At 39.6% G+C, this 18139-nt stretch overlaps 1 protein-coding gene across 3 annotated transcripts in view; it reads right to left on the bottom strand.

Annotated features, from left to right (window-relative positions):
• The window catches only part of LOC119656833, a 312026-nt gene that overhangs the window by 245212 nt on the left and 48675 nt on the right, over positions 1–18139 (bottom strand). Inside the window, exon 1 of one of the 3 annotated variants that reach the window (XM_038063482.1) lies at positions 10573–11262. The exons of 1 other annotated variant lie outside the window; for it this stretch is intronic. The gene's annotated coding sequence lies outside the window, so the exon portion shown is untranslated. Of the gene's footprint in view, positions 1–10491; positions 10549–10572; positions 11263–18139 lie in introns of those variants that run through there. One more of the 3 variants, XM_038063483.1, reaches the window with a different exon arrangement.

Here is an 18139-nt window from a genome sequence, read left to right as displayed (position 1 = left end):
ATTTAAATTCAATAAAATGACACGATCGATATATAAAATAAATGTAAGCCATTTATTTATGTATACACCTTTGTGTTCATATAGCTATAACTCGTCGGCTGATTTCTATGATCTTGGTACCTCCAGTAAGACAAGTTCCTTTCCGTTCAGTTAATGCCACTGCACAAAATCACCAGTCTTTAAAAATATGTCGTACAATGACTTTAACCGACAAGGTAGGCATTGCATCCAAAGTAAATGCGCATTCATCGTGGTGAAAAGAAAGTTCCTAAACTTAGACAGATTCGTCACAGGCCGACGGGCAGAGCTCTGAAAACTTCAGACAAGAATTAATCATCGTTAACAAAGTCAACATGTCTGCCAACCGATATAAGAGAATATCGAAGCCAGTTTGCGAATCAAACCCCATGGGTCATAAATTGTACCTTTTTCACCACAGAGAATTTAATGTTTGAAATATCTGCATTCGTCTGTGGCTACATTCCTTTAATCAATGAAATTCTCACAAACATTAGAAATTTTTTTCTACGTAAAGTGCCAATGAAATGTATATCCATCAAACTCATATTTATCAATTATTTTCAAATCACATCGAGCTGTAAAATCCAAATTTAATTAGAAAAGTCATGCTGTGGACCACCTCATGTGTCATAGACCTTTTAGAAGCATTGCACTCAGCAACGGTGATTAAATAGCAGTAAGGAATTTTTCGAGAAAGACCTGCAAAAAACTCCTCATTCATGTTCAAAGTCTTGTGTTAAAATAATACAAACTAAGTCTTGGTCATCATTATTACAATAATTTTCTTTATGTGCCGCTATATGAGTGAAAGAATAGAGTAATTGTGTAAAAAGTTCGTTAGAAGGTAGTTACCCCCTGAAATGATTGAATGTTGATGTTAGTGTGGATGTGTGAAAATCCCATGGCTGCTGGTTGCCATGTTCTTTCGCATATCAATCAGAAGTTGAGGTCGAATCTCGTCACTATTTCTCTACAAAGAATATTTCCTTTGTATACACTTCGCGTTCACTTCGATACAGTTATCATAATTAAAGTCCCATCAGTGATGGTAATGGTTATGTTTGAAGAGAATACGAAAGAAATATCTAGCAAGATTAGAATTAGGGATTCGAAATTTATGAAATTCAAAGATGTGACCTCGTCGAAATGATTGCGGAGACTTCATTTATATCAGAAATCACTGATACGACAGAAATCTATTTAAATATATCTAAAATGTTCAGAGAAATTATTAAGTGATAACGCGATTCTTCAGCCCACTTTACTTTTCGAAAACGCATCATTTTTCGTAATTCTATTTATTCTTCAACACGACAAGAATCTTATCATTCATTCTTTCATTTTAATCTTTTTCCAAAAAAACTAAAACTAACTGAAAAGACATTACACAATTTCATCAACTTCCTGTAGCCATGTAATTTGCAAGTACCTACATAGAGCGTGGAAAAAGCATGCCAGTCACAAACGAAAATGATGATTACCTGAATTGAAATTAATCATTCACGACTCTCCCTGAAGAGGGTTTCATCCAATGTTGTAATAACATAATTTTCCCACGCACTAACATATGTGCGGCCCCTAAAGATAACATTATCGTGCATACGTAATGCATATGAATTTGAGTCTCGAACTATTGCGATGCATATGCAATCAAAATGGGGAAAACAACTAATTGAAAGGTAAACTAATTTTAGAGCCAAACTGCAACGCATACCCATGCAATGCAGCATCTTCATGAAAAATTTTAATTGAATTATCATTAGTAGGAAATGGTTTGAAGAAAACGCTAGATTTTTCTTCGTCGAATACTGCCCCCCGTTTTTCTATAGCTGTTTCAAACATGCGGGCGATTTTTCATGCTATTTGCTTCATTCAACATGTTATGTCACGGTTAAAAATTACAGAAATGAATTTAGCATGAGTATGGAACATGTGTTCAGAAAAAAATTACACATGTTATTGAACTGGCGTTTAACTTGTCCTGAGCCATGTCATAAATGATTTGCATTTATGGAAAATTGTTTCTCATTGCAAGAAATTATTGTGTACTACTTTATCTGAACCAATGTAATATCAAAATAAATACTCTCATTAATATAAATGACAATCCACATCTGCTGCGAAATGCCAAAAATACCATCATCTATTACATAGGTAACTAATTTCCAACAGAACAAAAGATTTAAGCGAGCAACTCGGATCGGAACAGCCACTTTGTCAGTTCGCAGAGGCAATCGTGTTAGAAAATTCTGTCAAATTAAATGTGAAAGCAACTACTTTCAGAAGTTGAAGTGACGTATAAAAGATTGCACTTGATGATCACTTAGTAACAATGCAGCTTCGACCGCTGGTTTTCTTAACATAGCTATAGTAACCCAAAGAAAGTAGAGTAAAGTGGGCAATGGGCACTTTAGAACAGCCAACGTTGTAACGCGTGATCCCTTACCTTCGCATCTACAGGCTTACCCGGCAGGATAATTAACCAAAACTGCCCTATATCCGCTGCGATAGACATTAAAGAAATAGCTCTGTATTCGTTTTTGAATATCGAATATCGGTTATAGGATTGATTAGCCTACTATAATTAATATCATACACCCTAATGCATCCTTCAGAGAAGAACAATAGTCTTTTAGGGTGCAATCCACTTTCCCTTGACACTATTATTATTACAGTGGAATCCTGAAAATTCCTACATCGATTATTCGTATTTTTGATTCTCCGAAGGTGTATATCGGATTACTAGATTCACTGTCTATCAAGTACTCCCGAAAACCCACAAAATCTTTGGTGGCTAAGCATATGGTGGAATTCGGCCATAAAATAAGCACTGGCGATTGCAAGTACTAAAGCGGATAAGAAAAATTAACAAGCTGGACGCGTACAATAGCCTATTCATTAACCAACACCCGGCAGACACGAGATTGAATTCTGATCTAGGGAATTGCTATTCTCCGTTATTTAAAAAACTAATCAAAACTATTTTTTACCTTCCTCCTTCTTTTTCTTCAGCGTTTGTCTCGTTCACAAGCGGCATCGGCTCGTCGTGAACAATTTCGCCATGTAATTCTATCAAATGTCTGATTTAGATGCAATCTCGAGGCTTTTAAATCCCCATCCAGCGTATCAAGCCACCGTTGTTTCGGCCTGCCTTTTGGTCGTTTACCATCGACTTCGATGTTCAGACCAATCTTGGCAAGTGAATTCTCGTTGGCGCGAATTACGTGACCACACCATCGAAGACGCCTTTTTCGCAATTTTTCCACGATCGGTGCAACCCCATATCGATAGCGGATATCCTCATTTCGGATGTGATCAAAACGTATGACGCCACTAGTCCAACGCAACATCTTTTATAGTCGGCCAACACTCAGAACCATAGAGAGCGACAGGGCGGACAACATTGCGGTAAATTTTAGATTTGAGACGTTCCTTGATACGTCGATCACAAAGAACACCAGTTGTGGAACGCCACTTCATCCAGGTTGCGTTAATGCGTAAAGCAATTTCATAACGCAGCTCTTCTTTGGCTGATAGCGTTGACCCAAGGTATTTAAATCAGGTCTGGGCAGGTCATTGCCGCTGAAAGTGATTGTGCCTATTTCATGGGTATCGGTCGTCAAGAATTCAGTTTTATTCAGATTCAATCTGAGACCGTGTTGCATGAGGCGATCATTCCATTTTTGAACAAGTTGCTCGAGATCATTTTTGCTATCACATGCTAAGAAAACATCATCTGCATAAAGCGGTGTGTAGGGCGCTGGAGGTTGGATATCCCGTATGACGGTGTCCATAACAAGAACAAAGAGACACGAACCGGTTTTGATACACACGCCAGACTTCGAACTTTACTTTTCGGATCGTGGTAGAGCAATTGAACCCAGCTCACGAGTTCCTCTGGCACTAAGTGTTGTAGCAAAACTGTGGCTTTCCCCGATTTCATTCGTTTCATTTGCTCCTCGACTTCAGCTGCGCTAACAGGTGGAATTACTCCAAATGTCCTCAATAATTGTGGAAGTGGAGAATGAGCAAATTCTTCTCTTCTCGCCATCTAACAATCGCGGCTTGAAGTTTGGTAAGTAAAGTTCCGTTCTTCCATCCCGTATGTCCAGTTTATCGTAAAGATTTTTGCAATCGTCCGCTCGGATGACAGCAACGGCTCTCTTTGCTTCCCGGTTGGCATTCTTATAAATTTGCCAATTGTTGCCATGGTTTTATCGTCGAGAAACTTGTGGTTCTTTTCACGGACCTTCATTTCAGCATCGTCATTTAAAAACCAAGTATCTCGGTTGATGTACCGCTTACTTGGCTTGGTGACTTCGGCGGTCGCAGAGGCCGCTTTGTGGATCGTGCCTTTCATTTGATTCCACATTCGTAATGGTTGGTAATCGCGTAAGTGAGATGATTTCTTCTTTCTTATCACCAAATCGCCACCATTTAATGCGCGGCGAGTCAGTGGGTTCCTCACCCTGTTTTATCGGTGGCTTAATTTGCACGGCGGTAGTCAACGACCGATGTTGAGGTGCAATGATCTCATAGGGAACGACTTTGCAATCAATGACGATGGTAAAATGTCCGCATCTTGTGAGATTTCTAGAAGGTATTTAAATCAGAGTACTTATTCACAACTGCGTCTACTGGCGTATGAAGTCCAGCCTACGATATGCGATCCCTTTTTCACCAGTGAGACTTGAAGCAGAGGCCGCCGTTGCAACAGTTCAGTGCTCTAACCATTAAACTCTCTAAATATTCCCAAACGCCGGGATACATCCTGTTTCCGAAAGAATCCTTCCGAAATAAGAGTTCGCATTAGCGAAAATAATGGTGTATTTAGTGGAGTTGTCCGGATAGCTGAGTGGTTAGAGCACAAGGCTGTCGTACGGAAGGTCGCGGTTCAAATCTCACTGGTGGCAGTGGAATTTGTATCGTCATTTGACGTCGGATACCAGTCGACTCAGCTGTGAATGAGTACCTGAACCAAATCAGGGTAATAATCTCGGACGAGCACAATGCTGACCACATTGCCTCCTAGTGTACCGTTACGGTTTTGAATGAAGTGCTCTAACACACTTCAAGGCCCTGATCCAACATGGATTGTTGCGCCAACGATTATTATATCATCTTATGAGAATATAGTCGATTTCCGTTTTACTGTTCCCACTATAAAATGTAGTAAGATGAGACAATCTTTTGATGAACCATGTGCTCATAACTACAAGGTCATGTGCATCCACAAAATCGACTATACGCTCGCCACCCTCATTGCGCGCTCCCCATGGCACCTGTTACCATCCGCCATTTCACCCACATGACCATTGAGGTCGCCGGCAATGATGATATAGTCGTCAGCAGGCACGTGACAAATCTTTTCATCGAAAATTTGCCAAAATACATCTAATTAGAATAATAGAATAGATTTACAATAGTATATTAATTAACATTAAGAAACCCAGTTAAAAGCAGACTTATAGCACTGATGAGGGAAACAAGTGGTTTCCGAAATATCGGATTTGCTAGGTTACTGAAAATTACTAGCGAAAAGAAAAGGCAAATCTTAATTATTTTAAATAATTTATTCGATAGAAACATTGTGAAATTATACTTAGATCGTATTTTCGGCTAATTCGGACAAATTTGCCGATCCCACACCCGATAATTGGTGATCCCATTATTTTAGTTAGTATGGTAAATTATCGGGATTCTACGCTATATTTATGGTATGAATGAATGGTAATTCTTAATTGAAATTTTCAAATTGCTTCTTCTTTGTCGGGGAGAGGGGAGAGAATTTTCTGGATTTCCATCTATATACCACAAAGAGAGGCAACTCTGTCTGATCTTCTTGCTCACTCACCAAGTGATCGATCTTGGTCATCTGGAGGTAGTCACCAACAAAACCGAAGTTCTCAGTTTGACTGATCATCGCACTCTCCCAATTTGTTGTGTGATCGATCCGTCTACAATATCATTACATATTCCTTCAAGAAAAAGAAATAAGAAACCACGACACAAAAAAATCCAGTCACTAACAAAAGGTGACTGCAGGCCCAATCTTATACTATCAGAACCTTCTCCACGCGGTTCTACCCAGAAAGAACGGAAGAAACGGAAACTGGTGATGAGGCATCTTTGGTCTAAAATCGCAATTTCAACATGGATACATTCGGAAGGAACATGGCGAACCAGTAGGCGCTCTCAGCCGACGACGGCGTAGAAGTGGGAGAGAAAGAAGGACTCATTGGGAATAAGAAGATAGACGTTGAGTTAATAGCAGCTATGGCAATATTCAAAGAATTCAGACCCAAGAAAACTCTCGACAGAAAATCAGCTTAGTTAGTAAGATGAGGCACAGTGAAGGTAACAAATTCTTTGGTAAATGATAACTTGGGCACGCAAGGCTAACACACAGATTCCATTGTAACTGACCCTCCCCTCTATCAAGAAAGTCAAAGTCAAAGCAGCCGCAGTCTGATTTCAAAATGTTGTCATGTTAACTTTTTCTGAGGTTGCTAAAATGTCAAAGGGGCAAATTATTATACTAGAACTGTGGCACTGTCGAACTGTATAGAACGATAATTGCCCTCAATAAAATTAAGGCAACTTGCTATATCTTCAGCAGGCTTCTCTAACACACCACCAAGATGGGTGGTGAACTGTCTACAGTTTTTTACATATCACACACAAAATGGTTGTACTGCTGTGAGTTTATCATTTTGATCTACTTTCTATAAAGTGGTGAAGTTAGCACTACAAGTGAAATGTTTGGGGAGGAGATTACGATGGGACCGGGATAACCCTTTGAGAGCCAATGCGCCCAGAAGCATTTTCGAGGGCATATCTTCCCATCGGTTGTAGTGCCCTTTCGAAAGATATATGGCGATTATAGTTAAATCCGCATCGTGAATAGAGTTCCTTGAAATCTCCATGCGAAGGACAGTTTGGGGTAAACTTCACATCCGCTGATATGAATGCTAATGAATCGAATCGAAAGCGTTGAACAATTTGTATATCTGGCTGGAATCGTTTGTGTCGTTGGGTCGTACCTGACCGACAAGTAGCTGAGAAGAAAAGACTTACTGGCAGATCCAAGGATGAACCAAAACACATTGCTAAAATCACCCAATGTTGAGGTTTTCAGCAATTATAAACAAGTCGGCAAACCAAGAGGTGGACGCTTCAGGTATGAAAGGTTTTCCTGATTTTTCTTGTAAGAATATTTCGACTGACATTCTGGTTTGTAATTTGAAGCGAAAGGGGCAAATTTCGTCTACTATAACTTTGCTAATAATAATAGAATTTCTGCCAGTATAGTGCCTCCTATTAAAGTCTATCTTACTGCAAAATCTTACGGACCTAGAATGAACTTAAGGGGGGTTACCAATAGATGTTCAAAATATAATAATATACTATTATTTACTTTATTTCAGCAAATGTCGCAACGGGAAATATTTTAAGGCCTAGATACCCCTTTTGCATGTATGGGAAACCCCCTTCCCCTTGAACTCAATATAGGGAGATATTACTCAGGGCTCGCCGTTTCTGAGACAAATGGACGAGCGAACAGACGGACATTTTAATAAGATTTTGTTTCCAACAAAACATTAAAAAACAATACCTAACAGAATAAAAGAAAACTGAAAAATTCAAAGTGGCAATCATTTGGCGCGAAAGTTAAATATATCGGTATTTCAAACGAAAGCTCAAAAGACAGTCTGTCGTCAACGAGCGCGATCCAGTTCTTGAATAATAACTGATTGGCCGCTAGCCTTTATTACAAAGCACAGGTTGATCGTGCACGTCTCACAACGCACAAATGCTGCGCAATTAGAATGGCTCCCCGAAAAGCTCTGGCATTCCCTTGTGCTAATCAGACAGCCGAGAATGCAGAGCGATCCTTCTAGACACCGCATCAAGTGTCGATAAGGTGCAGCTATGGGGTTCCTTTCCTGATTCGGCATCTCCTGGCTCTTAATTACGGAAATGCCCATTTCGTGTGAAATTTAGAGGAGTAGGGAAGAACGATCCCAAGTCGGAAGAATTAGTGAAGAGAATTCGGCATTTGACCTTCAATAAATACCGACATTTCTTACTAAATCTTCGAACTGCCACCATCTAAGTAATATATAGCCATTACATCAATAACGACATTTCGATGCTTCTGTAAACGTATTCTTCATTTTAATTGAATGTCGCTTTATTGGAATCGATTCTCAATCTTGATGGAGCTTGTCGTGAGCATTTAGCTTCACGTCGTGTACTTTGTTGTACGGCAGTTCCAAAAGTAGACGCTTTTGCTCGAACATTTATAATTTGTACCATATTATTGTAATGTTTGAAGTGGAAGCTCAATCACAAGTTGTCAAATCGTGCATCAAAGTGAAACAACAAGTGTATCATCAGATTAGTTCACTTCCTCCTGTACCTGAAGCAAATCCGCAGTTTTCGAATATATATACAGACAGAACAAGGTGTGCCGGGTTTAGCTAGTAGCCAGTCCCAAGCCCGATTGCGAAACGAGGAGGGATGGGTAGCTTCAGTCTGATCGGTTGTGGGCTACCGCAGCGCCTTGTGAGGAAAGTGCAGGAGTTCCGGCTGTCACGTTGCAGGGTTACAAGATTCGTATTCGTGTTACTGGTTTGAGAGACCCAAGAGATACACAGTGGAAAATTCGTTTGGAACCTCGTCGCCGCCCATTAAGGCGGGGTATTTCTAGGGTGATTTAAATCAACCCTGGTAATACCAACATACGGGTGAAGAATAAAGTGCAGCGGGTTTACCGGAACTACGCCTACCTGAGACATCCGAGAGATGAGATTCTAGACACACTCAAGTAGAAACTTTCTATTGTATGCAGTCAACGTCCAGACAATATACTTTCGGTAACAAAAGCAAAAGAATATTGGGATGGACTTTGGAAGTTATCCGCTCAGCATATTAAGCATTCTAAGTGGTTTACTGCATCATGTCAGTATTTCGGGCATGAATTTTACGGATGTTATCGAAGAGGAGGTTCGACGAGCTAAAAACAGCTCGAAGAACTAAACAGTCCTGGTCTGGGAGCAGAATACCAAAAATTCACAAGTGTGTACGGTTGGTTGACACATAGCATAGCAGTCGGTTGGAGAAATTTCCACCCTTCATCAAAGCGGGGATTACCTACCTTGCCCCAAAAAATCACGATTTAAAATCCCATAGCTACAAAACCGATTACATGCTTACATCCATTATTAGTGGAAGGGCAAACAGAAGAACTGCCGAGTTGGATTAAGGAAAAAAAGCAACTCATTGTCGGCTGGGTAGTTATAGGATAGGCAACTAGATGCCCAAGAAATCTCTTTAGTTGCTATATCGATTACGCGAAAGTTTTGTCAGCTTTCCACACACCTGCCTAATCAATGTACTACGCCTGTATCGTATTGATAAAATTTTTGGCGAAAGTCATGGGCAGGAGGAAAACTATCTTCATATGATGGTACCAACGCCTCAGCGTGCTTCCGTATACGGACAGGCATCTTCCAAGGAGGTTCATTAAGTTCCCTGAGGTTTGTATGACCCCTCTTAATCCCCTTTCATGGCTACTGAACGATGCATTTTTAAGGTTTTGTTTGAAACAAAACAAAAAAGTGTAAATAAATAGCATGACCATTTATATATGCAGGATTGATAAAATACAAAAGTGTCAACAATCGTTTTGTTTAAAGATATCAAATCGTGGTATAAAATAACCATTTAGTGTTATGGGGGGGGGGGATTAAATGAATAATTTAGATGCTTTCGTATGAAAAATTTTCAAAGAAGCTAATATGATGAATAACTATAAAACGTTGTTATTAAGGAAGAGTCGAAAAAGAATTAAGAAATTGAAAATGAAATGATGGATATGATAAAACGATATGCAGTAATAAAAAGGAAATGCTGCAAATAATGAATTTTCCATCAGACTGCTACAAGGAAATAAAGGAGGAAACAAATATGATTCTGACGTCCCCAAACTGGTGGATAGTGCACCTGAATCATTCCACTCAAGTCTCCCTTATTTTAAAGGTAATTAGTTAATTTTTATTCAATCTATTAAATCTTAGATGGACAAAAGACATTTAAATAAAACTCATGCAAACACCGCCATACTTTAGTGAGAATGGTATTTTGACTCCACTGAAGATATCTCCTATGAATATTAAGAAGTAAACATTCATCTATCTTAGATCAAATTATCTCAAGTTAATAGCTCATATCCGCATACAACATTATTGTCTTAGTTCCACGAAAATGTGATATGACCCAAATATCTTAATAAACATGTAGCCTACTCTCAGCTAACCGAAATGCATGTCACGCTGACAGCATTAATAAGATTTATATTACAACATACACGCTTCATACAGAAAAAATACCGAAAAGAGCAACGTACCCCGAAGTCTCTTTCCATCATGACTAATAAATAACGGAGAGTAACTGACCACACCTTACCTGTAGAAAAACACGATAACACCAAATAGAATGACACCTAAAAGTACCCACGAAAAAAAAGATTGTTCAAACTGAACTTACATGGACAATTGGCGCTTTCCTACTGAAGACGATAAAAAACAAGCGATATCTTCATTGTTACATACCCGGAGGCATATACGTCAACAACTCACCTGAAAAGAAGAAAAAAAGATTGTTAAAATTCAGGAAGTATTATAGGTCACAACCGTGAGATGAATTATAAAGTCATTCCTGATCTGAAGAAGATTCATTGAAGGAAGTCGTCACGATGATTTTATTCAATGTATTAATACGAAAAGAATGGACATGACCATCAACACACGATCATGAAGTAGGAATCCAATGGGCAACTTCGATGTTAGTTCAATTTTATTTGCACATACACCGCCACAATCAGACTTGCATCCATGCCGGGACTAGGTAGAAAAATATCTATCTGTTATGTGTAATAAGTTGTACAAACGTGGACTTGGTAAAAAAGATACAACACGCATGTCTGTTCCGCTATTTAAACGACAAAATACCAAACTTTTTCTCGATATGTTCAGTGTCATGTGATCTTTCTTTACAAATTATTTCCACAATTAAATGTTAACATGAACACGAAAAATGGAAGTGTAGTGACTTTATTGCGTTTACGGTCACGATCATTCGACATATTTAAATACGATTGGGCTCGAATCAGTGCTACCATTTTGGGGACCTGGCATGGTTATTTCCTTGTACTATTCCGATACTAGACAGTAAGATACAATAAAAAAAATACGAAACGCCTTTTGATCTTTTAATTTAATTTAATAGTGTCACAAATGCAGATTTCAGCTCTTCATCCCAAAGTTTCCCAATTCCAGTTAAGAGATGTCGAATGGTTCTTAAAATCTCCATTCCAGATCTATCCCAAGATAATGTTCTTCAACGACTTACCGCCAGAATTAAAGCCACCAACTCTTCCGAATGCTACTATGTATTGAGATCTCACCCATGTACACCCAATGCACCTTCGCGGTACACACCTGGATGGTATCACGTATTGATCTCACTTTATAGATCAATGATCATGCGGCAAAGGCAGCTAATCGACAATGTAATAAGCAATTCAATGTATCGTTTATCTGCTGCGGATTCAAGTGAATTCCTTCGGCACTTCTTGCGACATTCAGTCTGCCACGGTGCCCGTGTTCTATCGATACGTACTTAAGATACCAGCGAGCAATATGGCCTTTGCTGCACTTCGACTTCGCCGAGGAACATAATTCACCGATAATTATTAACATTACAATTGGTTGTAAATTGTTCAAGTAGTCGAAGATTAATACGACTGCATTCGTCTTGCTAAAATATCTAGTCTACGAGTATCTGAGGTATCTGAATGAGAAAAGCATTCCCGGCCATTGTATGCGGGCGAGGAGTATATTGGGGTCTAATTCTGTAGTCGCGTACACACATAACGAATAGTTACAATAAATCATAAAGTAACAACTTGACTATTTTCTCGTGAAGTTTAACAATGTTTAACCAAGCAATCTTGTTAATAATGTGTGCAATGAATACCCGAGATGGTTGTAGGAAACCAGATATTATGCAAAATGGCTGAAGGCGGAGAGACGCCGAGTTAGATAATTATGAGTATGTGCCTTGGGTGCATTCATTACCCTAGAATTTTGTGTACACAATTTTTTTTCTGTGAATGCGTAGATATTTTCACATAGTATCGTAGGAAAAAAGCTTACAATCGACACGTAGAAATGTTTGAGATAAGTACGCTAATTATGAAATGCACCTCTTGTTTCACAAATAATCAAAAGAATTGGTCCATATCTGAGAAGCTGGAGGCGGTAAAATGTTGGCAAACATTAATATTGATGCTTAAGAAGGTATTGTTGAAAAGGAATCATGATTGCAAAATATAGTGGAAAAATATTTGGAAGAAATGTGGTGTTCATTAGAATACAATGCCAACAATACAAAATGATGCTCAATTTTAAAAGACCAATAAAACATGCAAAACGTGATACATTACTAAAACAAATTATTGTCTTGAAGCCGAGAGGCAGAAAAGCGTGTAATTTTCGAGGTTGACCTCTACGAGGTTTTTCGCTCACTAGTAGCTACAAACATGTCTTTCTGGTCCTTCATAGTAGAAAAGCTAATAAAAAGTAATGAATCTAATTATGTTTCGTCCAGTATTTATTGCACACCATTTCCAAACAATTACTAGATGAAGGTTTTGTTCGTGTGGTAAGAAAGGGATCAGGAAGAGACTGTTCCTAACCGTAGCGAGAAAAGTAGCACAAAATTAAGAACTTCCAGGAGGTTCAACTTGAGTTCCTACCACAAGGTGCTGACTCCCGGCTCAGCATTCATACTAGTAGCTACGAAGCCACTCTCGCACCTCTAGCATAATTAAGGGGTAACTAACCCCTTGCTGTACTCTGCGCTTTAAAGCCACAAATGGCTCTACCTACAATATGGGCATAACCACAATCACTATGATATCCTATGATCCTCGTTAAGCATATGCCATAAGAATTATATTCCGATTATATTCCAGTGACGTTGGCCAAAACCACTTGATGAGTGAGATGAGATCGCCCTACTCGACTATATAAGCAGCTCTGTAGAAGTATCCGTCGACATAAATTTAGACACGTACACACTGTTGAGGCAGTTTCGCAACCTCTCTGTTATCAAATAACTTACCTGCAACCGACTGTTCGATACTTTACTACAGGAAAACTCTCCCGCACTTTCGCCTTAGGGAACTTTCAATTCAGGTTGTTTCTTAATCCAATGGGAAAGTGGGAGGAAAGAGAAAAGTTGTTGATTCAAAGAAAAGCAAACATACAAAAGAGCGCTCCACCACTCAAGCTAACTGTTTTTTCACCACGGCTGTATTTGCCAGGACTCCCTGACAACCTTGTCTGGAGAGAGCTTCTCTATGTCTGCATAGAGTTGCTAGTGAATCCCATCCCACCTTATACAAAAAAGCTGTAATCGGTGTCGGTCACCACCTCATTGTAAACCCCACAGTCAGCGAATCGTATCTTACTCCGATAAGTCACACATTTTATCTGTTTTTCGACTTATTTACCTATTCAGTACATATCTCTCGAATAATCTTTTTATTCTGGATACCCACTTGATAGCACCTTCCAGTTTTCCCCACATCCTACCCCAGAGGTCACCATTCTGGTATTGCTAGACTTGTTAATTGCTCCTCTGAATTGTATTTCTATGCTCCATCTAGCTTCTGCTTCATTTTAGAACATTTCCCATTTCCCTTTCAAATCTTAAGCAAGCGAAGAAAACGTGTTCTGCATCTTCGGTTGCACAACAAAACCCGATCAGTAGAGGCACTTCCTGTACCTCTTGTATCCACTCTATATCCGTTAAATCATGGCTTGTCTTGTCGTGATTTCGTAAGGGCCACATACTTATGAGCCTGTACTTCCACCGACCAATCTTGACCAGGTCCTATACTAGCCCAGTTTATTTATTTGTGATTGATGTTACTAAACATACAAACTACATATTCGAAATACGGTTAACCGATATGAAACTCCAAGTGATTCATCATTTTCTGCTGCTGTCACATATCAAAGAATCGACCTGATGACTCCCGAGAAGTAATTGTTTGCTATATTTCCAATTGCCTTTACTTGGGCATCCTTAAACAAGTCGGCAAACCAGAAACTGGACGCCTCAGGTAGAAAGATTTTGTGTATTTCTTTTATAAAAACATTTGAGTGGACATTTGTCCCATTAGTACTTAGCAGGTAATATATATACAGATATTAGGTGAAAATATCCAAATTCGCGAGACACAGACATTCAAAGTCTTGAAGTTGCATAGAAGCACAACTTTGACATATACTTTGTTAGTAATAGTGCGATTTTCACCAAACTGACGGGATTAAGCTCTATATTATAGCCTATATTGTTTCGAAATTTAATGATGCTAGGATGAACTTAAGGGGGTTTTGCAGCAATTACTAAAATGTATAGTAATATACTATTATTAATTTTATTTGCACAAACGGTACGGATGGCTTCTTGATTTCGTTCAGATTTTTCGATTGGGTAGCGAGAATAGAAAGAATAGGTCCGTGAAAGAAATGGTTATTTTCGGCCCCTCGCACTCCTCACCTTTCCAACAAATGTCAAAACTAATAGCAACAACATGTACGACCGAAACCTTTCATTTGATAACCCACATGACTATATTTGTTGAAAATATAGTCATGTGCATTTATGGGGACCGCCCTTGAATTCGACGTAGGATGACGTAACTTTCTCCCAACTTAGGTGTCAACCGCAATAAATGCTTCCGAGAATAATTCGTGTGGCAGACAGACAAACAGACAGTAAACCGATTTTGATAAGGTTTTGTTTTACAAAAACCGTGAAAAATAAGGGTCGAAGGCGACTTAGGATTTCGTCCAGAGCAGACACAACTCATCAAATACTATCTCGCCTCTACCCTGGGAGCAGTGTGACCGAACCGCAATACGCAACAAGACTGTGAATTATACATACGGCAGAGGTGAAGTAACTTGTGATGGGTTGCCTCTGCCCTGGACGAAACCGTAATCGGTCTAAGTTTTCTAACATTTGGGTGCTAGACTCGAAACGAGGCGTCCGTGAACCAAAAACAGTGGGAATAAGTTGGTCTCCATTAGGCCCCGTCCCACATCAGGTCTCACTCTCATTCGACTTCGGCAAGGTGACGAAATTTTATGATCATCCCAACGGACGTTATCTGCGAATCCGACGAGAACGGGTTGCTGAGACACTTGGGACCGCTATTTTCCATAGCTGAAAACACCGTTATAATGTACACCTTCGACTTACGTGGTAATCATAAAGCAGCTTTCGTGGAAATAGTCGAAGACTATATTTTGCATTTGCGCCGTGCTGAACATTTTATTGATTCAATTCTTCAATTCGCATATAGATCCTCGCCGGTTCCTTAGCGTGAAAAGCGACGCAATTTATTCCGGTAATTACTATTACAGTCAGTCTGAGGCAATGCCAAAACTCCCGACTTTGCACTTTTCCAAAGTACTTACAACACAGCTCCTTATTAAGGACACCAATCAAACCTTCGCCCCTAGAGCAAAGTGAATTGGACTACGCTCTGGAGAAAGCATCTCCTGCTAATAGTATGGTCCACAAATCCACAATGTGTTCCACTAGCCTGCTTAGGGCGGGGGCTCCTGCCGCAGTTTCTTCCCGCCCTTGGAAAAATTTGCTTGAAAAAGCTAACTTTCAAATTAAACGAAAATCCAAGGTACTTAACTATTGGTTTTAATTCTAGATATAATTGACTCGCCGATGTAGTGACGATCACTACTTCAGTCCTTTTTCAGCGTATGGCTCAAATCATATCCAGTCATCCATAGACTTACCTTACCCGTCGTATCAATATCGTTGTGTCAATTTGCGCCTCTTCAAGAACGCGTCAGGCGACAATTGCTACAAGATCATTTGCATAACAAATCATGCGATTCTTCTAGCATGTCATAGACATAGGCAGATGTCATTACAATTGGTCTCTGCGCTACCTCTGATGTGATCTTCATTATCCATTACATGGGAAGGATTTGCTCCTGCCAGCATCGAGCTTTCCTATATTTACCGCGTTGGTGAGCCTCCTCTATATGCTGAGAAATAGATTCTATGTGAATTCAAACCCCCACCCCGTCTGGTGCTAGCGACGGAAGCAGTGATTCCGACATGAAAGCCATGTCGAGAGTGCCTCCATTGATGCTGGATAAACACAGAAACACGTAATTCCTAAGTTATTCCTAAACACTAAATCCAGACATATAGCAGCGGTACCCGATGAGTCTTGATGCCCTGAAGGTGGCATCATACCTTGAGAAAAGGCGGCAAGGCAGACATGATAAAATGTTTATATGTTTTCGAGTAAATTAGGTGCAGCTGACAGATGAACAGACCAACGGATATACCGATATAGAATCGTCTTGATGAAGTTTTGTTTAACACCTTAAAAACCGATTCGCTCGCCTCACCTTATCCGAGGGATGAAGCTCCTACTGTACGAAACAGTGTTCTCACCAGTCCCCAAGTATTCTTCGAAGACTTGATCCTAGCAAGAAAAATTGCGGATTCTTAGCCGCGGTCAAGAGGGTAAACCTATAAGGAATGCTATCCTCCTACTCGTACCGAAGGATGATAACATAATCAACCTAAGAAGAAGGGGTTTCTTCGCAGGACATTGTGCTTGCTAGTTTCAAAAGTACCTATAACTTTTACAAAGGGAGAATAAGTTCGGTAGTAAATTTTATTTTCGTAACCGAAATACTAATGAGGGAAATAACCTACTGAGCTAGTGAATACTATATACTTAGTATCCATCAAGTTATATTGATTACTGTAATGGAATGGAGAATAGAATGGCGTATCCGGGATGCATGTCGTAATAGGCAATGGAAATCGAAGGTATTTGACGAGAGAATATTTAAGTTCTGCTCTGATGGAATGACAAAAAGAGGCTGGTCCAATTCCAGCGCCTTCAGAGCCCGAAGATCCCCATAAATGTTTGTGATCAAAAAGAAACCGCCAGGTGCACAACGAACCTTTTATACTCCGCATAAATAAAGAATGTTTGAAAGCATTGGAAAAAGCATACTACACAGTATGGCTCGAAGTCGAAAATGGTTCACAAAACTAGATAACAATCTGAAAAGAGTAAACGCCGTAGTTGTGGTCGACGGTTTGCCAGGAACAGACAATCCCCAAACACCAGCAGATCAAGCTGAGGGTAGTGCAGATAACTTTGCAACACTGGAGGTGCACCTCACTTAACCTGCTGGTCTTCCTCCGAGAGGAAGGTCACATTGACATAGAATCTCGGAATAGACCAATTTATTACAAAACTCCAAAGCAACTGTTATAATTTATTATACAGCACAAGAGACCTGAACGGGCAGGTCAACAGTATATATTCTAGCCAGAAAGTGACCTCCTGAACGTGTATACTTTCTTGACTTACCTAACTCACGATCACTCAGCTCCACCGATAGGCTGCAATACCAATGTGAGGCACAACGTTTGGGGTAGCTCGAAAATCAAGAAAAAAGCGATTCGCTCTTCTACTTTATTATTAACAGAAGCCTATCGATGTTCATTAGGAGTACCACAACCACCTTCCACTACTTTAGCTTGAAAAACTTTGATGCTTGAGAGAAGTTGTTTGATATGACCCTACGAATTGACAACAGGAAGTTCAGGTCCGAGAATTGAACAGTGTCTGATAAGAGATCTTTCTGAAATCATAGTTGTCTATTTTTTTCAGTCTAAATCTCACTGCAGAAGTTTTTTACCCCAGAACCCCATTAAGATCAACCTGAGGAAATTTTCCAAAGTTATCAAGACCAAACTCTTTGGTAGGCTCTCAATGGTAGTGTAGTTCTACCTTGTTAGGTAAAGCCACACATCAATTTGAGCGTCTTTATTCGGTATACCGGACAGAACTAGACATTGTGCTTCAGTGTGGTGATGTTAAAATACCAGAAAATTTTTCGTCTAGTAAAAACTCTTCCTTTTCACAAACTTCCGACATGTTAGCCACAACATGACACTTTGGAGAGCTTAATTAAAT

The sequence above is a fragment of the Hermetia illucens genome, chromosome 5 (genome assembly GCF_905115235.1).
Source record: "Hermetia illucens chromosome 5, iHerIll2.2.curated.20191125, whole genome shotgun sequence".
NCBI lineage: Eukaryota > Metazoa > Arthropoda > Insecta > Diptera > Stratiomyidae > Hermetia > Hermetia illucens.
This window is presented reverse-complemented; position numbering and strand designations above follow the sequence as displayed.